Below are 23,366 nucleotides of genomic sequence, written 5' to 3' on the forward strand. Positions count from 1 at the left end.
ACCTCTCCAAAAATAAAACAAATAGACAAGGTTAAACGAAATGGAAGGGCCAGCAGGTGCAATGTTGGTTAAGGTCCTGGACTCCCATCCTGCCAACTGCTGTTTGAGCCTGGGACCTGATGAATTGAAAATCACACTGGGCACATGTGCATGCACGCCCAAAGTCCAAAGAGGAGAATGGGTTTGTGGTGTAGCCAACTTTCCTGGTGTGTAATTTTTCACTTTCTCTCTCTCCATCTTTCTAGGGCTCTCTATGGCAAGCACATGAACCATATGGTAAAAATCTAAAAAAAAAAAAAAAGAAAGAAAGTAAATAAAAAATAAGAAATGGAAGAATATCCGTTTCAATCTAGAAATAATAAATATACAAGAGGAGATTTCACTGTCTACAAAGATAGACTAAGTTTAAAAAAATAATAAAAACATGAATTAGGTATCAAGTGAAGATGGAGAGCTATCCCTTTAGGATATTGATGACAATTCTGAGATGATCAAAACATTGGTTACCATATTCCAAATCCAAGTTAGTACCGCTTTTGCAGACTGGTAGGTAACACTAACATTCAGGAGGTTGGGGGGATGACAGAGTGTGTTCTATGGTTTGAATGTGTACAACAAAAGCTCCTATGTTGGAATTTGATGAGACATTGTAACATGAGTAAGAAAAAAAAAATTTAATCCAACCATGTATTGCAAGGGGAAAACTGGCAGGAAATTAGGATAAGGGTGTTGTTCCCATAACTGGATATTCATGGGTTTATAAGAAGACACAGAAACATAGACACAGATGCATACTCTGCTAAAGCTTTTACTGTGTGTTGTCCTACACTACCTTGAGACTCTGCAAAGATTCTCTACCAACAAAGAAGCCCTCACTAGACGTGGTCTCTGGACCTTGGACCTCCCAACGGTGAGATAAGTAAGCTTCTATATTGATAATTTACCCAGACTCAAATAATCCTGATATTAAAAACTAAATGAGACAAAACAGTCTTTATGTTTCCGTGTGCATAGGTTTGTGTTGGGCAGTGGTTTTATAATATTCCTAGGGCAAGGACATAACAAAAAAAAGAAAACTACAGAACAAAACCTCTGATGAATGCAGATGAAAAAATCCTCAGTAAAATAAATACTAGCAAATCTAATATAACAGCACATTTAAACAATTATACACCTTAACCAAATAGGCTTATCCCAGGTATGTTTCAACATGTGCAAAACAATAACTATAATACAACACATTAACAGAAGAAAAGATTAAAATCATGTGATTATATCAATTGATTATGCCAAAGTATTTATTAAATACAATTTCCCTTCATTCTTAAGACTCTCAACAAAATAGAATATAAAATAAATTTTTTAAACATAATAAAAGCCATATATGACATACCAATAGGTAACATCATACTGAATGTTGGAAAGCTGAAAGTTTTCCCACTAAAAAATGGGACAAGAAAAGGTTGTCCACATTCTCCACTCTTTTTGAATATAGTCTAGAAGTTCTAGTCAGTGTAATCAGACAAGGGTAAAATAAAAGGCATTCAAATAGGAAAGGAAGAGGTGAAACTGTCCCTGTCCACAGGATACAAGGTTGTATGCATTGAGAATCCAAAAATAAAATCTATAAAAAGACTCCTAGAAATGATAAAAAAATTCAGTAAAATTGGAGGATAAAAAAATCAATTTACATAAATTAATAGCGTTTTTATACACCAAAAATGAACAAAGAGGGGAAGAACTGAAGAAAGTAATTCCATTTACAAAAGCCACAAGAAATACAACACCTAGGAGTAAAACTAACCAAAGAGGAAAACCTCTACAAGGGAAACTATGATGGACAGAAAAAAAAGTTAAATATAATACAGAAAATGGAAAGACATTCTTGTTCTTAGATTACAAAATGTAATATAATTAATATGTCAGCTATACCCAAATTGATTGACCACCTCAATGCAATTCCAATCAAAATACCAGTGGCATTCTTTACATAAATAGAAAAAAAATTATCATCAAATTTGTCTGAAATTTTAAAAGACCCTATATTGCCAGTACTGCACTAAAGGAATAAAATAGGAAGCATCTCATTATCAAATTGGAAACTATATTAAAAAGCTGTGATAATCAAAACAGCATGGTACTCACTCAAAAACAGATACATAGACCAATGGAACAGAATAGAAGTACAGAAATAAAATCTAAAACATAAAGCCAACTGATTTTTGACAAATGTTACAAGAAAATCCAGTGGAAAAAAGAAAATCTTCTTGGGGACCAGCAGATGGCGTGGTAGTTAAGGTGCTGGACACTCCCACATGGCCAACCACAGTTCAAGTCCCAGACCTGGCGTCTTCCTTTGTCCCTTTCCCTGTGTGTGTGTGTGTGTGTGTGTGTGTGTGTGTGTCTCTGTTCAAATTTAAATAAATGAAGGAATAAGTACAATTAAATAAATAATAATTTTTTTATAAAAAGAAAATCTTTTCAACAAACGATGCTGGAAAAACTGGATATCTACATGTAGAAACATGAAACTAGACCCTTATCTCTCACTGTCAACAAAAATCAACTCAAAATGAATCAAACACTTAAATACAAATCCTCAAACTATGAAATTATCTGTGGAAATTTAAGACTTCCTAAATGAGACCCTAAGAGCACAGGTAAGCAACAGCCCCAAAATAGGCAACTGGGATTACATGAAGTTGAAAAGCTTCTGGACAGCAAAGAAAGCAATAAATAGATTGAATGGACAATACACAGAATGGGAGAAGATATTTTCAGACTATACTCTGGATGAGGGATTAATAGTCACAATATATAAGAACTTAAGCAGCTCACCCATAACATAATAATCCAATTTTAAAAGTGGCCAAATAGTGTAAACAACTCTCTAAGAAAGACAAATATATGGACAAAAAAAACCCCAAAAACAAAACAAAACAAAACAAAAAACTGTTCCATATCTTTTATCATAAGGGAAATGCATATAAAAACCACAATGAGATATCATGCAATTATCATAACTGTAACCTATAATAACTGCAATTATCGAAAAAGAAATTAGAAGAATGACAATTGCTGTTGAGGCTGTAGTGAAAAGGAAACCCTAATACACTGTTGGGAATGTAAATTAGTACAGTCACTGTTGAAAACAAAATGGAGATTCCTCAAAAATTTACAAATACAGCTTTCATATGATCCAGTAATTCCACTTCTTGGTATTTACCCAAGGGATAGGAAAACACTGAATCAGAAACACACGTGCACATCGTTTATTTCAGTGTTATTCACAATTGCTAGGACATACAATCAACTTAAGTGATCAAAAACTGATGATTGAATTTAATAAACGTGGCACATATACACTATAAAATACTATTCAGCCATAACGTAACAGTGAGAATCTGTCATTTGATACAAACTGGATAAATGCAGAAGACTTAATACTAAATGAAATAAGTCAAGCTATGAAAGAAAACCTACATATCACCACTCAAAGGAGTGGCAGGAATTTCTGTGGCAAAAGTTGAAATATTTGAAGACATAGTAGTAGGGAGGGTAGTATAGATACTAGAGACTATATAATAGGGGGTGGGTAAGAGAGGATCAATAAAAAAAAATTGAAAAACCAGAATGTAAGGTTCTCTGTTGAAAACAATGTGTTTGGTAGCATCCTTGATTTGATTACCACACACTGCATGTACACTTTGAAAAACCATGTTTTATGACATAAAGATGTACAACAAATTAAACATAAATAAGAAACTATAAAATTGAAAAATTAAAAAAGAAAAGCAAAATACAGATAATTAAAATCTAAATTAAAAACTAATAAAGCAACACAGAAAATCTTTATGAAATTTTCAAGTGGGGGCCAGCAGGTTATGGCACTGAATCTTTCAGGTCCAGCTTCATAGTTCATGTCCCTGACCCAGCAGCTACATAAGCATGCTGGGCACATGTGTGTGCATTTCCAAAATTCCAAAATGAGAATGTAGAAGAAGGGATTTTCACATGGCCATCCCGCCCCGCCCCCCAGGAGATAATTTCTCAGTTTCCTCTCTATCTTTGTTTGGTGAGCACACACTCCCTATAAAAAAACAAAACAAAACAAAAACAAATTTGAATGGGACAAAGAGATACGTGGTTGAAAAGACAACACAAGTGAATGAGAAAATCAAATCAATCTGGAAGAACAGTGCCAGAATACTTGAGGCAATCTCGAATCAGCCATATTTCCTGGGTATGAAACTTAATCTTCAATTTTTTTTTTTTGGATAGTTATTTTTTGCTATAGGGCATGTGCGCTCGCCAGACAGACAGAGAGAGACAGAGATTGACATGCTGCAATCCCTTTTCCTCCGTTCTCCTCTCAGGATCTTGGGCATGCATGCACATCTGCCCGGCGTGAGTTTTAAGCCACCGGGTCAGGACGTGAACTGCATTCGACTACGTGGGAGTCCTGCCACATAGCCATTAGCCAAATGCTGGTCCCAATCTTCAATTTTTTGGTAGACTCGCATTATGAATTAAATGACTCTGGGTGCCACTTACTTTATCTATAAATCAGAGAAAAAATAGAAACTTTCTCCTTTTATTTCAAGATTAAATAATAGCAAAATACCCAGAAGAAAACCTGATATGTTATAGATACTGCATGAGTGTTTATTACTAATTATTGTTTTCAGTTCACTCCTTCACTGGCCACTTTAGGTTTCCTTGAATGGCCTAAGGTTTTCTGCATTTACTGTTCCTTTTTCTTGGAAGATTTTTCATCTCTATTTTTCATAGGTATTTTTCTCATATCATTCATTTTTATTTCAAATATTCTCTCTACAGAGAGGTTGACCCTCTTTTAGCCTTATTTAGATAATAGCATCACCTATCTTTAATATTGCAATGATTCAGCACATATGAATCACTTTGAAATCTATTTGGCACATATTTAGAGATGTCACCTATTATAGTTAAAATATGTTGAGTGAATAAAAGTATGAATATATTTATGAGTGAATAAATAAATGAAGAGCAAAGATAAAATAGGATGTTAATTTATACATTTCCATGCTTAATTTTAAAATAATAAATCATATTTTTACCTTTATAATCCTTAGAAAATTAATTTCGACATTAATAGAAATAAGGAATATCTATGTGTTTTATTCTGAATGAGTAACAAAGCACATGACTTAAGGTGTTTTCTCATTTCTCAGTTTTCCCTGCCACCAACCATGTCCTTAACCCGAAAGTTTATTCAAGGAACACAATGGGAATGATGGTAGTACAAACATGTCAGTTATTCCCCATTATTCTTGGGATTTGCTCCAAACCCCCATAATCCAAAGTTTGCCCTTCTGTGCCAGGCTTTGTATAATTTGGAAGCTAACCTCTAAAGACTCCATCACATTTTCTATTTTGCTTCTAGAATTCCAGTTGGATGCAATAAATACGAAACACACTGTTAGGGATAGAAGAGATGAATTTGGGCTACTTGAACTGTATATCTCCTGGTTTTGAAAACAGATATGACCATGTGAGTGACTGCAGTTCTCTATGGCCACAGGCTACCTTCCAAACATCTGGATTTCACTGGGTACCACTCCTTACACCCTTTCAGATCTAGAAAAGGTAAATGACTCCTTGCTATTACTAACCCCTGGGTGTCTCATCCTCCCTGCTTTGTTCTGAAAGCCCAACACTTCTGCAAATCGTCCCTTTATTAAATTATTTCCAGTCAAATTATTTTAAGCATGCCATCTGTTTCTTGACCAACAGTCACATAATTATGTTTCATGAATGGCTGGAGCATGTAATAAATCCAAAAGTTACACAGTGTTCACCTAAGCTCTCACTGTACGAAGGCAATGATTCTCCAAGGAAGTAGGCTATGCAGTTTGCACCATATCATCTACGGCCACCTATTTTTAAAATTTCTTTATCCTCTATCCTGAGACTTTTCATAATCAGTTAATGAGAAGGGTGAGGATACAGGGAAGATTGCCATTCCCAGTGAGTCATTTCACAAACGAGACCTTTCATTTATTAAATCCATAAAATCTTCTGCAAATGATCCCTGGAAAGAAATTAAGGTTTTGTTACAGTCTCAGGAGTTTTGTTTAACTCTAAGGAGTCATATATTTGGAATTTAGAGGATCAATTAAGATTAAAATTCATAGAAGAAAAATAGCCTGGCATAGAAATGTCTGAAAATTTGTCTCTCTAGACCAACTACTTCAGTCCTGTGGGAACACATTTTATAAATGAAGATAACCACTAAAATGAACTAAAATTAAACAAACTTTAGCTTGTAAAAGGGCAAATGGGGACATTTGGTGTTTGGTTTGAACTGGTCCTGTTCTGGCTAATCACCAGGTGTGTTGCCTTCCTTGAATGTTTGAATAAAAATAATTGAGTATACAGAGGAATAATAAAGATGAATTAAAATCTTTGTTTCTGATTGTGAATGTCCTCATGTCCCCAAGCCTGTGTGATATCTGATCACTAAAAATAAGAAGTTGTCAGAGAAAACCAATGGATTCATGTGCTAAGCAGAGTTAGAAAAGTGTTTGTTTGTTTTTATTATTCAAAGGTTGTTTAGTCCCTTTATCCTAGGAAACCATGGAATTTTTAGTTCAGCTGTCTTTAAGCCTTGTTGTATATTATATATTATATGACATGCCTGCAGGATCTTAATTGCATAAAGTACTCTTAATAAATGAGTTTCTGTCTTTTTAAGACATCTACATGATGAATAACTTTGCGTAAAACATATACTTAGAAAATAAAGAGTGGCTAAAAATGGTCAACTGTCTAATGGCTGTCATCTTTCATTGACTAACGTATATATGTCTCCATATTCAGGTACTCCCTCTGATAATGTCTTCTTCAGTTTTTTAATATATACTGAATTCAAACAATCATTAAAACTAGATTAATATATTTCATGGAACAGATATTAACATATGTGTGCCTATTTTGTTTATTTGTGGGCATTTACTCCATAAATTAATTTCTGCATTGAAAATTTACTGTTTCCTCAGTTTCTCATTTACATTTTTCTGTAGTTTTCTAACCCTTAGTTTCAAATTATAATAATAACCATTTTACATTTTTTAAATGCATCTTTCAGTTCATCTCAGTCCTTTTTCTCAATCAGAGAAAAAGACAATTCTGTTGTTTTATAAGTGGATACATGGACATTCAGAAAGTTCTTTAAGAGGCTTCAAAGGGTCTATTCTCTGGAACTTATATATTTGTCTGTTATTATTCTTATAGGTCTAATACTGCCCTGTACAAGTGAACATTAAGCATATTTAACTTTTTTTAGACTTATTTTGTTTAATTTTATTTATGTATTTATTTTACTTTGACCAGAGAGGGACAGAACAAGAGAGGGAGAGGAGGAGGAGAGAGAGAAAGATGACAGACAGAAAGAAAGAAAGCCACCAGGTCTGGGACTCAAGCAGCGGTTGGCCATGTGGGAATCCAGCGCCCTTAACCACCATGCCACCTGGGGACCCCACATGTTTTTAAAATTTTTAAGTGTTTTTTCTTTTTTTTTTTTTCTTTTTTCTTTTGTCTTTTCTTTTCTTTTTTGTAAGGAGCATAGAGCTTATAGGAAGGAAGGAAGCATGTGACAGAATGAGGTAGATCATTTGAAAGAAAGCATGTGGAGTCATCAGACTTGCTGCAAAACTGAAACTAGCAAACAAAATACAGGGAAGAGAGTTGGCGTAATACTAGAATGTCTTCTGGAATCTCACCACATGTCACTGGTATCCGGTAGGCAACAGAGAGTGAGGGAGCCACTTTGGAGACATGAACAGCTTTTAGCAAAGAGAACATCTGTCTTACATGCTGCAAGTTAATTGGGGGAATGAAAATGATAGTCAGACCCAGGGGAGATAATTAGAGTGGTCTCTCCACCCTCACCTTATTTGCTGGCACCTTGCAGTCCCACTCTTGTGAACATCAAATGCCTATGGCTGAAGGAAAAGCTGGCCTAACAAAAAAAAAAAAAAAAAGATTTAATACTTTAAGCCTTAGAAAAAAGTATAATCCCTAGTGTGAAGGAGTTTATCCAATGCCTTCATGAAAGAGGCTTCTGATAAACTGAGGATGGAAGAAATAAGAAAGGAATTCAATACTGAGTGGCTGGAGAGATTAGAGGAGGAAGGTACTCTGAGGCTCAGGAGAAAGGCAGGGGAAAGTGCAAATTGGATGCCAAAGATAAACTTGGCTTATTTATAATTTTGCCTAAAGTGATACAACAAAATCATGCCCTGAAGCTCAGGCAACATCTAATCACTCTAAGCTGTGAAACTGAGAAATGCAGATGGAGCCATGCACTAGGCAGAGTTAGGAAAGTATTGATATTCTGAGCATTCTATAGTTGCTTAGTTTATTTTTGGAAATCATGAGATCCTTAATTCAGCCATCTCTACGTCCTGCTTGAAATTGTTATGGCTTGTCAGAAAAGTCATGACATACTTTTTATATGCAAAAACGCATGATGACTTTTCCAACAACCCAATATATTACATGGTATAGATCAAGATCATACTTGCATCACAAAAATGATCTGACCCTTACTGTCTGTAGATATTTGGAGAAGAAAATACTACAATATTGTAAATTCATAAAATTTAATCACCTACTCAGATGGACATAACTGTGTTAATTCATTTTTCATTCCAGAAGGAAGAAAGGACTGAAAAATAGCATCAAAATCAATTAAACTCACTGGTGAAGCCATCTACTGCTTCAGCAGTTTTATTAATCCCCGACTGAGTCTTCTAATCTGCAGTTTAACATCCAGTTACCAGGACAAGCAGATGGTGTAATGGTTATATCGTTGGACTCCCACGTAGTTGACTGGGGTATGAGTCCTGGATCTGACAGCATGAAACTCTCCGGTGCGTGTGCTTGCATGCCCAAAATCCCGAGAGGAGAATGGACTAGAGGGTGTGGCCATTCCCCCAGGGAGTGATTTCCTGTTTTCTGTCTTTGTCTCTCCAGCAAGTGCAAGCATCCAATACCAAAAATCTTTCTAAGATAAATAAATAAATAAATTCCAGTTAAAACTTTGTCCTGTATTTTGTAATAGATTCTGGCAGTGTGTAGAGTCTAGAATGAATACTACTACATTCATTGTCTGACCAATTTACAATAATTCTGTCAAATTATTTGCTAGATTCCCCTTTTGTGTTTTTTCAGCGAGATACCTGACTTCAGCACAACATTTTTGCCATTCTGACAACAAACAAACAAACATTTATGATACAATAAATCACTGGAAGTTAGCATGGGAACAAAGAACTTCCTGCCTGAAAAAAAAAAAAAAATAGAAATTTGCTCAGCAACTCCACAAAATAACACAGGAGAACATAGTATAAAGAAAACAGATTGGGACCAGCAGTTGCCATAATGGCTATGTCACTGGACTCCCATGTAGTTGACTGCAGTTCGTTTCCCAGACCTGGTGGCTTAAACTCATGCTGAGCGCATGTGCGTGCGTGCCCAAGATCCTGAGAGGAGAATGGAGGAGAAGGGATTACGATGTGGCCATTCCCCCTGGGGGGTGATTTCTCACTTTCTGTCTCTCTCTGTCTTTCTGGCAAGCGTATGTGCCCTATAGCAAAAACCTCTCCAAAAAAAAGAAAGAAAGAAAAGAAAACAGACTGGAACATAAACTGTAAATCTGTAATCCTAAAATTCCATTTAAATTCTTGAATATGTGCCTCAGTTCCCTCCTGCAATAAGATTTATACTCACATTAGAATGAGAAGTATAGTAACTATTCACATCTTAAATCTGCTTCTCTTACAACTCATTACTCGAGGAAATCAACATCTAACCAGTTGCTGATAGAGGAATCATTTTTAATTCCTTGTTTTCTATGAATTCTCTGTCCACTCAGATAACAAGTTTTTCAATGCCTACTCTTAATATATTTCTAAAATCATTCTCATTTTCTATTTTTATTGTTAGCTTTTTTAGTTTGTGCCCATCTCATCTCTTACCTGTGTTATAGCCACTTTATAATTGGATCTCCTCCAAGTCTTAGTACATTCCTATAAAATCTTCAAACTTCTTACTAGAGGAAATGGACAAGCAGGTGGCATGGTGGTTAAGGTGCTGAACACTCCCACATGGCTGACCATGGTTCAAGTCCCAGACCTGGGGTTTGCTTTCCCACTTCCTCTCTCTCTGGTCAAATTAAAAAGTATAATAATAAATGAATAAATATAATAAAATAAATAATCATTTTTTTAAAAAAAGCTAAATTGTCTTAATCCATTAATGCTGCTATACTAAGTAGCATAGACTGGGTAACTTAAGACTACAGAAATGTTTCTCTTCTAGATTTAAAGGCTAGGAAGCCCAAGATTGAGATGCAGCAAATTCAGTGTCCAAGAAGAGACCTTTCCTCATAGACAGTCATCACATGGCAGAAAGAACAATGGATCACATTTGAGACATTTTTTAAAAGGCCAAGAATCGTAAGGGCTGTATTCCCATGACCTGATCACCTTCCCAAGGTCTCATGTCCTAATACCATCACACTGGAGGTGAGAATTTCAGCATATGAATTGGGGCGGGGGGGCATAAACATTCAAACCACAGCAGAAGTTAATTGTGATCATCTATTTTAAAATAAGTCACAAAGACAAAATTCTAAAATATAGCAAGAAAATCCAGTCCTTTCAGGATCTGGCTGGTGCTGGTCTCCCTAAGTATCCTTAGTCCCCCACTGACGTCTTATTCCACAGGTCACTGAGTGAGCCACGTTCTCTCTTACTGACTCTTCTACCTGGAATACTTTTCTCCCTCCTGTATATTTAGTCAACATCTCTTATTCTTTAAGATTAGTGTCAAGTATTTCTTCTTTAGTCAAGTCTTCTTCTCAACCCTTTCCCCGTTGAGGAAAAGGAACTCCCAACTATTGGTATCTCAAGTATCATGGACAATTTGGTTACGTAATTCTTAGTTATTACTCAGTTACTCACATGTAAAATTTTGCTCCACTATACTCTAGGTATATGGATTTAGAAACCGTATCTTTTTATTCCTGAAATTCTTAGGTTTTAAAATAGTGTTTCTTGCATTGTAAGGATGCCATAATCATTTGTTGAAAGTTACATATAGCAATATATGAATTTAACATAGTTTTTCAGATATCGTGGCATTTTAATCAAGCTTTATATCTCTTTAATCACAAGTGTTGATATATTCCCTTTTATATATCTCTATGAATGTCTGATTTTTTTTTTTATTATTATTATTGCTTTAAGCCTCACGGGGATGGTAGTACCTTAAAGTGAACTGTTTTGTTTACAGAAACCAGATTCCTTTGGACTCACTGAAGATGCTCACTAAGGTTCCTGAATGAAGCTGTGTTAATAATTAACATTGCCAGCCATCCTAAATTAGAACTAGCTACAGAGAGAGAAAGTGAACTTTAAAAAGAAGTTTTCTAGAGAATCATCTGGTAAGAAGCCATTTTTGGAAAATAATCTCTGCTGATGAGAAAAAGAAGTAAAGACAAAGTAAAATGTTGGTTTTGCTATTTTTAGCTCTTTGTTTTGCTTTCAGCAAGGTGTCTGTAATCCTTACTGTGAATATTGTGTATGCTGTCTGAGTTTCATCCTCTGAGAAGTGCAAATGAAATCATGCCAAGCCATGGCACATGGCATGTGTGGGAGGAATAACCTAAATCATTAACTTAATGCCTGTTACCTCTGTAGATAGTTCTGCTGAGAACAAGATAAATTCACTTGTTTTACTAATTTGGACACCCAAAGTTTCAAAAGAAGCACTGCCAGCTGAATGAACAAGCTAATGATAAGCACAGAAAATACCATTTCAAAAACTGGCAGTTCTGTGCTTTTAAATCCTCGAAAGAAAAGGCCAGAGAAAGTGAGCTTTTGGATTGTACCCCCCCAAAATTAGAAACTTAATGTATTCTAAAATGAAACTTGTACTTTTTAATAATTAATAAAATAATTGGGGTGGATTTTATTCCAGCAAAAATGTCATGAATTTAGTGTAAGAAAATGCAACCTTCTCAAGATTTCCCCATTTTATCGCTCTCTATAGCTCACAAGTAATTAAATAGAGCCATTATTAAACCTGCTTTAATATTTGATTTTGTATAATTTTTGCTTAATTGAAATATTCTTAATAAATATATGATTTAACACAATTAGGATCTATAGTTCTTTCCTCTCATGAAATATCCAGAAAAAAAAGAGGTGTCCTGTCCCTTGGTCATTTTGCTTGGGAAACAAATTATGGTATCTATACATTATATTATCACAGAACAAGTTAAGGCATAGGTAATACCTTTGTGTTCTGAAAGCCTAATTTTTTAAAGTAGAGAAAAGGATTTTCCTCAGATTTGTTTTCTAGAATGCCAACATATTCCATGCCGGTGACAGAAACTTGAAGTAATTTGGTAAACTTATTTCATGTTACATAGCAAAAATATAAGACATTTTAGATAATGCTCTTTCCAGATGAGGTGGTTAGTTAGGATGCAGGTATTATAATTCACAGATCTGTGATACTGATGGATAAGTAAGCTGCTCAGACATTTACTAAAAAATCAGGTTATTCTTCGCTATCCTCATTTTCTCTTGTAAACAAAAGCACAGGTTGATATTGTGAGTAGGTATGCAGGAGATATGGTCTTTTATGTCAATTATATCTCATGCCCTGTAAAGATAAAGGAACTTCATGTACCAGAAAGAAAGTTGTAATTCTGATATTAAGCTTATAACTATTACCTCTATACTTAGCAAAGGGAATTTCTGTTTCCTTAACTTCTTGGAAAACCTAAGCATAAACTCACTGTTTTACTAAACTTGAATGTGATGAAAATTTTCTTTGCTTAGTCATTTCTAATAACTGGCATGCTAACATTTTAATGTATACATGTAAGCATTATTTTGCAGATTACAGGTTAACTGATACAGCTGTCTTATAAGGAATATGTTACATTATCATTTATGATATATATTTTCAGATGAGAAAACAATGACTCAAAATGTATGTAATGTGCCAGATATCAGCCCACAGTTAAGTGCTAAGCATAAGATTTAAATGCCTCTCTTCCCTTTCTATTAGACCTATTAGACTTACACAGCCCAATAAGATAGTTACTAGCCCATGTGGTTATCAAACCCTGGCTACATGGCTAGTTCAAATTAAGATGTGTTGCAGGTGCAAAATATGCACTATATTTTGAAAATTTGAGATGAAATAAAGGATTTAAACTCTCAATTTTTAGATGGTTTAGATTGATATTTTGGATATACTAGGTTAAAGAAAATATGTTGTTATATTATTATAATTATTACAATTTATATCATCTGCTTCTTTTTAATTTGACTACTTCTTTTATAATCTGACTACTTGAAGTCCCGGATACTGTCTTTATCTCTATAGGGAAATTCTGTTAATTCCTTACTGATGTTTTAAGGAAAGACAAAACACTTCTTAAAGTGAACTGTGATTTTCAACTGAAAGTTGCATATGCACTGCATATTTTCACGTGTTATAATGCTGATCACACTTGAGGGAAAATTACTTTTCTCAAGAATAGAGCTCCTAATGCAAGCCTGCAGAGAGAGCACACCCTGATCTCTGTGTGGATTTTTCTTTTCCCTCTGAAAGGCTGCTCTGTCTACACTATCAAGTACCATCGATTGCAGTAAAGTTATTTGTGCTACACAACTCTCAACACCTAATGCTCTATATGCCTGGTCAGCTCTCTAGGTAATCAAAAGTGTCTGGAATTTCACTCTCATACTGAGGGAAAGGCACAATCATTTAGCAATTGTTCTCACATTTTCATCTACATAACAATGACATGGAGGAGCTTTTGACATAATAAATCTCAAGTTCTCAATTTCATAAAATTTGCTTCAGAAAGTTTGGGTAGTAGCCTGTACTTGCATTCTTCAGAAGTACTGGGTGATATGGAGTGTGAAACCAAATGACAGAGGCTTCTGTAGAGAAAAGGCTGTGTAGACATTTGGAAACAGATGACATAAACAAAGAGTCAATAGTAATAATGAATAGATGTCAGTCATCCGAACCCAGATCTTATTTTTATGTATTAATTTACAACACTATCTACATTTTACATAGTTTCAAACATAAATTAATATCACATTAAGAAATGGAAACTAGTCAGAAATGGAATTATTGAGGACAGATACATGGTTTGAAGCCTTGGGTTTGTAATGAAAAAGTCTTTCCCTGAAGTTTAATTTCTTTTTTTTTAAGAATTTTTTTGCTCAGTTTTGTTTATTATTTTAATTTGATCAGAGAGAGAGAAAGTGAAAAAGCAAGCCTTTAGGTCCAGGGCTCAAATCACTTTCAGATGTGTCAGAGTCTAGTGCTTAAACCATCATGTCAATGGCCAGCCCCATAAAGTTTATTTTCATCATCCATAAAATGAAATAAAATTATATGTTTCATTACGATGTCACATACTTTTTTTTTTAAATAATTTTTTGCCAGTGAGACTAAGTATTCACTGGAGAGAGACAGAGATAAATGGAAAGCAAGAAAGCACAACTCTCATGGAGCATGGCCATGTTGCAATCCCTTCTCCATTTATCACTCCCTTAGGATTTGGGGCACATACGTAAATGTGCCCAGCGCATTTCTCAACTGCCGGGTTGGAGACTTGAATTGCATAGTTGAACACATAGGATTCAGTCACCTTAAATACAGGCCACAGGTTAGCTTATACATATCTATTTTGAAATGCTATAAGATATGAATTCATTAAAGTTTATTCTCCAATCATTAATTAGATGACTATGTGGTAAAATTTGACCTCCAATATAGCTTAAGAAAAAGAAATGCCACATGAGCTCTGAAACCTTTGCATTCTAGTGGTCATGATTGAAATTTGTTATTGATTTGCCAGATGGTGCATGTACTTATCAGAGAGACAGAGCATCAGAGAGAGGGAAATCAAGAAAATACCCACCATGGGGAACCAGCAGTTAGTGTAATGGCTATGTCGCTGGACTCCCACATAGTTGACCACGGTTTGCGTCCCGGACCTGGACCTGGTGGCTTAAAACTCACACCAGGCGTGTATGCATGCATGCCCAAGATCCCGAGAGGAGAATGGAGAGAAGGGATTGCGGCGTGACCATTCCCTCCTGGGGGTGATTTCTCGCTTTCTGTCTCTATGTCTCTCTCTCTCTGTCTGGCGAGTGCACGCACCCTGTAGTGAAAACCTCACACAAACACAAAAAGAATACCCACCATGAAGCATGATCCACTTTCCACTTCTCCTTCCTGTTGGAATTTTGGGCATGCCTTATGTACCCACTGAGTTATTCAAGCCTCCAGGTCTGGGCTGGCCCAGAACTTTGTTATTTTTTGAAGAATGCAGAACAAATACTAAAATGAAGGTTCAGTGGACTGCATAAAATTTATACCATTGGACTCTCAGATAGGTGACTAGGGACCAAGTTTGGATTCTGGCAGCTTAGAAGTCACCTGGGTACATTGTGCGAACATGCCCAAGATCCCAAGAAGAGAATGGATAAGGGATTGTGGCATGATCATCTCCTGCTTTCTTTCTCTGTCTCTCTCTGCATCTACAGTGATCACACATGTCCTATAGCAAAAAATGCTCTCTTTAAAAAAAAAAAAAAGTAATACTAAATTGAGAAAGATGTGGCATGAGTATAAGGCAATATGTGCAACTGATTTCTAATAATGAAAGCAATACATATAACATAGAAAAAAATATTGCCTTTATTTAATATAACCCATGATCCCTTCTTTTCCCTATTTGACCTAGCCTGTTAGAAAGCCAAAACAATTGGGACCAGCAGATGGAGTAATTCTTATGTAGCTGGACTCCCACATGGTTGACACTGGTTTGAGCCCCAGACCCAGTGGCTGAAAATTCATGCTGGGTACATATGTGTGCATGCACAAAATCCTGAGAGGAGAATGCAGGAGAAGGAATTGTGGTGTGGCCATCCCCTCAGCATATGATTTCTTGCTTTTTCTCTCTCTGTTCCTCTCTGTCTCTCTGAAAAGCACATGCTCCCTATGACAAAAATCTCTCTCTCTAAAAAAAAAAAAAAGAAAGAAAGAAAAACTACAAAACTGAATGTACTCCAGCAATTCTCTCCCAAGAATCTTTTTCAATCAACTTGAGTGATCATCATAATGTATAAGACACCTTACTAAGCACATTATTATGGAAAGCTAAAATCATAGCATTGGCTTTGCACTGAATGTCTGAAATATGAAGACATGTGGAATAAAATAACATACATTAAACAACTGATGAATAAGTAATAAATATGTTAATAAGTAAACAGATGCATGCTTTCAAAAAACCACACTATACCCCATAAGGATGTATAATAATTACCTGTAAATTAGAAACTATAATAAATCAAAAATACAAATACAGCAAACGCCTCTGTAAAAATTTAGAAGATACATGGAGCTCTTATCAGTGTATGTGAAACATTTTGTCTCCTTCCTCTGCATTACTGGAGGAAGATTTCTGCACGTTAAATTTGATTATCGTAGATACAGCTATTTGTAAATATTACAGCACAACCTGAAGATTTTTGTAAATTCCCAAATAAACTCTGCTTGCCAGTTATGTAAGTGAGGCCTGAGACCATTAGGACTATGCACTCAGAGTTTCAGGTAAATAATACAAAAAATGTGGAATGATGAAATATAAATCTCAGCAGATAGTTTTTCATTAGAGCATAGGTGTGACAACACTCAATTCTTAAATTAACAAATTAGCATTAATTAAAGGATATGCCCAAACCATCACAGTTCCATCAAGAAATAAGGCTGATAGCAACAAGGTAAACTAAAGAAGAAAACTAAGGAGAGAGGTTCAGCATTTGCAGAGGGCTTACTAGGTAGTGGGCCCTATAATTTTGCCTACTTTAATTCATTGTGAGGCTGAAACTGCAAGTTAGGCATTATATTCATTTCTAGGAAAGAAAAATAAGCTCCTATTCCTTAACCACCTAAAAAGGCAAGGGGAGGTAAATTATGGAACTAAAACATCCAATCTACATCTCCAATTTCTTGTGGTCTTTCCTCTCCCCATGTTATCCTTCAAGTGAAAATGACACTTCACAGTCATCTAAATAGTTTCTGGGGTAAGTGGTCTTACTTTTAACTTCCATCTTACCCACAGAGCTTCTGGTGCCTTCTAAAGTTATATGCCATAAAGAAAGAAGAGACAATTATGAATAGGAAAATATCCTAATGTTCAATCCAAGTTAACTCTGCATCTCTAAAGAATGCGGAATGTGGAAGTACAAGCAGGATAAGTCTACGAAATCTGTAGTGACTGTTCCTTGTGCAGACACAGGTTGGAACAATCTATCGGCAGAGCTACCTGCCTCCATGAATCCCCATGCTGATCACATTTATGTCACCATAACAAATTAGAGAGGTGAAGGGGAAATAAACAATTAGCACTTTGGCCAGCTCCAGCAGGTTTTTCTGTCTAACTATATGCATGCTTTCATTCCATAGCAAGTTTGAAACTGTGAAAAACATTACAGAACAAAAAAGAACACTTAGCTGAGGACCTCTAAACTGTTCATATTCTGTGTTACGTTTGTGTAGTCACTGTAGATCTTAAAGAAAAAAAAATCTCTTCACTCAAATGCGATAGGATATTGGAAAATAATGTATATATTTATGTTAGAACAGGAGAGAGGCAACTTCTCTGAAAGGGCAAGCTGTAACCTAGTCCTGGTTTGGGCAAGTGAGAAAAGGCACGTAATTGATTGTCACTGATAGAACTCCAGGAACTGTAAGAAGCCATGTCTTTGGAAGGTAGACTACTGTTAAGTGGGTACTGAATCTTCGTGAAGATGGGCCCACAAATTCCTTACCTACATACTGATTCAAATTCTCCTGTCACTGATGGGAAATTTTTGTCTAACTGTGCAAAGCCTACACGGACCGTGCCTCCCTCTACAGAGTTACTTGTCCTCACTCACTTTTACTCTACAATATACCTATCGATACGTCTGTTCTTGCACTTGCCATGCTTTATCAGAATAATAGAATAATTTATTAAGATGCTCATCTTCCTCCCATGGTGACTATAAACTCTAAAATCATTGACAATGTTTTATTCATTTATTCATTCATTCACTTGATCTTTTTTTTTTTTTAGAAAGGTTTTCGCTATAGGGCGTGTACGCTCGCCAGACAGACAGAGAGAGATAGAGAGACAGAAAGCGAGAAATCACCCCCCCCCAGCGGGGATGGTCACGCCACAATCCCTTCTCCTCCATTATCCTCTCGGAATCTTGAGCACGCACACACATGCGCCCAGCGTGAGTTCTAAGCCATCGGGTCCAGGACGCGAACCGCGGTCGACTATGTGGGAGTCCAGCAACATAGCCATCATGCTAATTGCTGGTTCCCTCATTCACTTGATCTTGCTCCTCAAAGCCTGAAACACAATGCCTTGGAAATCTGGAACATAGGATTTCAGTCACCAACTTTACTCTCAGAGCCATGTAGATATTCCTCACTTCTTATCTACTGGCTCCATAGCTTGGTCCGTAGTCTATGTCCTTAACTACTCACTTCATTCCACTATTTTCTCTATTCATGTCTTCATGCACAATTTGGCTTCTGTTCTATTGTCTCTGTCTTTTGTCTGTGGTCTTACATGTTCTCCTTTTAGAAATGACATGTTACACTGGTTCTATGATGTTATCTTTCTATTATATTCCATTCAATCTGGTACTTAGAGATTGAATTAGATATAGTTTGCCCATTCAGGAGAACATTCCAACCTGACCAACCCTGGCTTCTCGGAATTGATACAAGAATTTTCTCATGAATTTAGCATCAATGACAATGCTGACTATTTCATGAGAGATAGCAGACACATAGCAGGCAATCACAAATTACTACAGACTGAGTAAATACTTAAATATAGGAGGTCTTGCAAGGACTAATGATTATATTACACAAGAAAGACAAATTAAGATGAATCCAGTTCTGTGAACTTGACCTCCATAAAGGAATATAAAACCTAACTTACAATCTCAAAATAGTAAAAAAAAAATTTTAAATGTACTGATCCTTCTACTAATTCTTGAAAAAAAGAGTTAAAAACATACACAAAGCAATAGAACAAAATTTATCAGTCATATTTGCAATAATTCCTATCTTCAAACACAGAGAATTTCTAAATTAGCTGTAATTTGCATGGGTTCACAAACCCTCCGATGCAGTTCCCAGAGCTGTATACAATTACATTCTCAAAATGGGAGATTAAGGCTGACTTGGTTTCTAGGATGTCCCAGTGCCTGCTTTAGATTTGTTCACACAGATTCAGATGCATTTTAATCTTCAGCTCAGCCCATATGGTCATCCCTTGAGCATTCAGAATAATTCTCAGGTACATAGCCACTCAGTTCTGAAACAAAAGCATGATCATGTCAGGCGTGTTACTTATTCATCATTTTCAATATAGTAATTCATGAACCTCAAAGAAATGGTACAAACTCTTCTGAAACCTATTAATTTCCAATTCTATTTAATAGCAGGATCAAAAGCTGCTTCTGCTCCCAGCGTGAGGGGCATGCACGGTGAGAAGATGGATACTCAGAAATGCTTTCACCACTGAGCTGGGGGATGAAGCTTCCATCTGAGTAGGAGTTCAGGATCTGTTCTGTGATTTCTGTTGCTAGGCAACCACTTCCTTTGTCTGCTTTGTTCAGAACAGTTGCTGTATTTATACTTGGTTTAAATGATGCAGATCATAATGTGAAATCATACAGGAAAATATGAAAAAAATTACATCAAAATTGTTCCAGGAAATTTGTAATACTGTATGGAAACTAATACATGTTGAAGCAAATAGAGCAGGAGGCGAAAAAAAAAAAAAATCCAGCAACTTCCATCTACCTGAGACTGGAATACCCTGTACAATAGCTAGGGTTAAATTTTAATACTATCTCCATCTGAATAAAGCGAACCACCTGAGCAATAATTAAATAATACTAAATACATACTGAGGGCAATTTTCAGAAAATAAATTTAGCTATTTCTTAGTGCCAGATGTTGAGATAATTTTGAGATTAAACTGTGTTAAAAAAAAAACTGAAAAAATAAAGAAGACCAAAAAAAGAAGGTTAAGGGATACAGAAAAAGAGAAGCATATTCATAAACTTTCTAAAACTTGAAAAGCCTTAAAATGGTATCTAATAACGTATTTTCCTATAATTTCTATGTGTATATACTATATATATATATATATGTATATATATATATATATTTAGGTTTTTGCTACAGTTTGTGTGCACTTACTGGAGAGAGTCAAAGAGAGACAGTGAAAAGAAATATTATAAATCACCTCACAGGACAGATGACCATGTCTCAATCTCTTCCCTTCCATTTCCCTCTAGGATATTTGGCAGGCATGCACACACACCCAGAGTGATCTTCAACTGCTAGATCTGGGACTCAACAGCAGCCAGCCATGTGAGAGCCTAGTGCCTTAGCCACTATGCCGCTTGCTGGCACCCATCCTACAAAATTTAACTAAATATAATTGATTGACATAAATCTCACCTATAGCGCAACACAAAAACTTTAACAATTATTCTGTCTGGGGCCGGCAGGTGGTGTGGTAGTTAAGGGCGCTTGACTCCCATATGACCAGTTATCTAGTCCCGGATCTGGCAGTTTGCTTTCTGACTTTCTCTGTCTCTCTCTCTCCTCTCTAGACAAATTAAAATAAATAAACAAATAAATAAAGGTAAATACAAAATTCTTTAAGAAATTGTCCTGAATCTATTATTTATTTGTTTATTTTTTAATTTGCTATTGGAGAGTCAGCAGGAGGCATGCTGGTTAAAGGCACTGGACTCCCACATGTCCCACCATCATTTGAGTACCTGATCTGGTGGCTTGCTTTCTCACTTTTTCTCTATCTCTCTGTCTCTCTGATCACACTGAAAAGAATAATAACAACAATATTAATAATAAATAAATTTAAATAAAATGCATCTTTAAAAAATTGTTATAGGATGTGTGTACTTGTTGGAGAGAGAAAGTGGGAGACAGAGAGAAAGAGAGAGGGAAAGCAAGAAAGCATACCCTGGAAAGATGACCACACTGTAATCCTTTCTCCTCCATTTTCCTTTCAGGATTTTGGGCACACCACTGACACATATGACACATACCCCAAGTATTTGTTAAGCTGTTGAGTCTGGGATTTGAACCATTCATTTGGATATGAAGGATCCAGCTACCTTAATCATCACAATACTTGCTGACCACTGAATGTATTATTTTAAAGGTGGATTATTAAATAAAGAAAAAGCAATGTATATGCTTAGAAATTTTGTCATGTAAGTTTTGCGTATGTCTTTTATGATTGTTCTTTTGCTCACAAGTTAGTCTTTCCCTTTTTTTCTCACCCATTGACAATGAGTCATTGAAGACCCACAAGAACCAGCTATATTAGCACTTTACGTATCAAATCTTAATTCATTTGACCTGCAGATAATCTTGTGAAGAAAATACTATAATTGTTATCCTCACTGTATCCTTGAAAAAAAGCAAAATGCAGACATGTGAAACAACTCCCAGGGTCATCCAATTGGTAGACGGCAGAAGCAGGATTTGAACCCAGCGTCCTCTGCTGCAAGTCCCACCTGCAGAGCTCCTATCTATGAATTACTATTTTTTCCCCTGCAACACAATTCTGTAATTGGTTACTTTCTCTCTCAACACAGCCTTGATTTAGATTTTTATAAAATAACCAGCTAAATGATACCTTCCATTTTCGTCTTTTTCTACTCTCAAGCTTAAACTGTGGCCCATTCTGGTTTAAAAATATTTGAACTGCTGCATTCTGGTTATAATGAGCCCCATGTGAAATGTGTCCTATTCATGTCATGAATTCCTTTGCTATTCCCTCTTTGCCAACAGTACTGAGTTTTTAGATATGAGAAGACCTAAAGAAGTCTCACTTTATTACTGCAGACTGACTCGCTTACATGGTCATACAGCCGTCAAGTTTCACTTTCTACATTATGTAGTGCAGTGTTGAATTAAGGAACACAGAAGATCAGAATTATGTGAAGTGTGACCATTGATGTTGTGACTTATGAAATCTGGGCTTTCGTTAGATTAACCTGAGGTCTCAGATTTAAAAAAAATAAATAAATACCCTCACAGGGCCAGCAGGTGGTGTGGTGGTTAAGGTGCTGGACTCCCACGTGGCCAACAATTTAAGTCCTGACCTTGGCCACTTACTTTCTCACTTTCCCTGTCCTCCTCTCAGGTTCTCACTGGTCAAATTAAAAATAAGTGAGTAAATAAATAAAATTAAATAAATAACTATTTTTAAAAAAACCCTTATAAATAAAAGCTTTCATTTTTCACTCCAATTTTATTATTATTTGATAAGAAAATAGATTTACCCATTTTTCAAGGAATTAAGAAGTCTGGTATCAAAGAGGCGTTTGCAACTGTAATGCCTACATGAACCCCAAATTAGAGAGCAATAAGCTTGCTCTCTTCTATCCAGAGGCATTATCAAAAGGGGCAATAAGTGTGGATAGAGGTTCAATTAGCTTTGGTTAACATGCAATTGGCTTCCAATGACATTCTCATCGCTAAGTCAATACTGCTCAAACGTGGGTCACAGAAAAAGAACAGTCTCAAGAGTGCATTATGCCCACCTGCTTCTTCGTGAAATGGACACACAGAGCAAGTCAAGACAAACCAAGAAATACTGACCACAGTAATTGGACATTACATTTCCCTAAGACTTCTAATTTCATGTGATTCCACTTAGTGTTGTTTTGAAGCAAATAAAGCTAACTTCAGTCCATATACAAAATGACAGTTTTTAGAATATCAATCTTTTTATTTATCAATAATGCAATAATGTACATATAATGAAACTTTGTTATGAAAATTATTATAATTGTCATTAAATTTGTAAGAAAATTTATTATTGTACCTAAGGTTTTACTTGGAGTCACATGCTTAAATAATAGGTTGAGAGGATTGAATAAGATCATCTAACAGTTTTCATAGTCTCTAAATAATAATTTTTAGAAATATTGATTTCTCATATATTGAAATATCTCTTGAAATAAATGCTATATATTAAAATATGAATCAAAATGTATATGCTATGTTTTATAAAATATAAGATATATAAACACAATTTATTATATTTTTTTAGTCCCTCACTGAATAGACAGAGACAGAAAGTAAGAAATTACCCTCAGGGGAATGGCCAGACTAACATTCCTTCTCCTCTTGGGTTTTTGGGCACACACACACGC

The 23,366-nt window shown here is 35.7% G+C and overlaps 1 pseudogene; it reads left to right on the forward strand.

Moving 5' to 3' along the window:
- Positions 1-17,331: 17,331 nt before the first annotated feature.
- Positions 17,332-23,366, forward strand: part of LOC102501942 (nuclease-sensitive element-binding protein 1 pseudogene) — a 19,407-nt pseudogene continuing 13,372 nt past the window's right edge.

Source organism: Tupaia chinensis, unplaced genomic scaffold (assembly GCF_000334495.1).
Source record: "Tupaia chinensis unplaced genomic scaffold, TupChi_1.0 Scaffold143714_1, whole genome shotgun sequence".
Taxonomy (NCBI): Eukaryota; Metazoa; Chordata; class Mammalia; order Scandentia; family Tupaiidae; genus Tupaia; species Tupaia belangeri.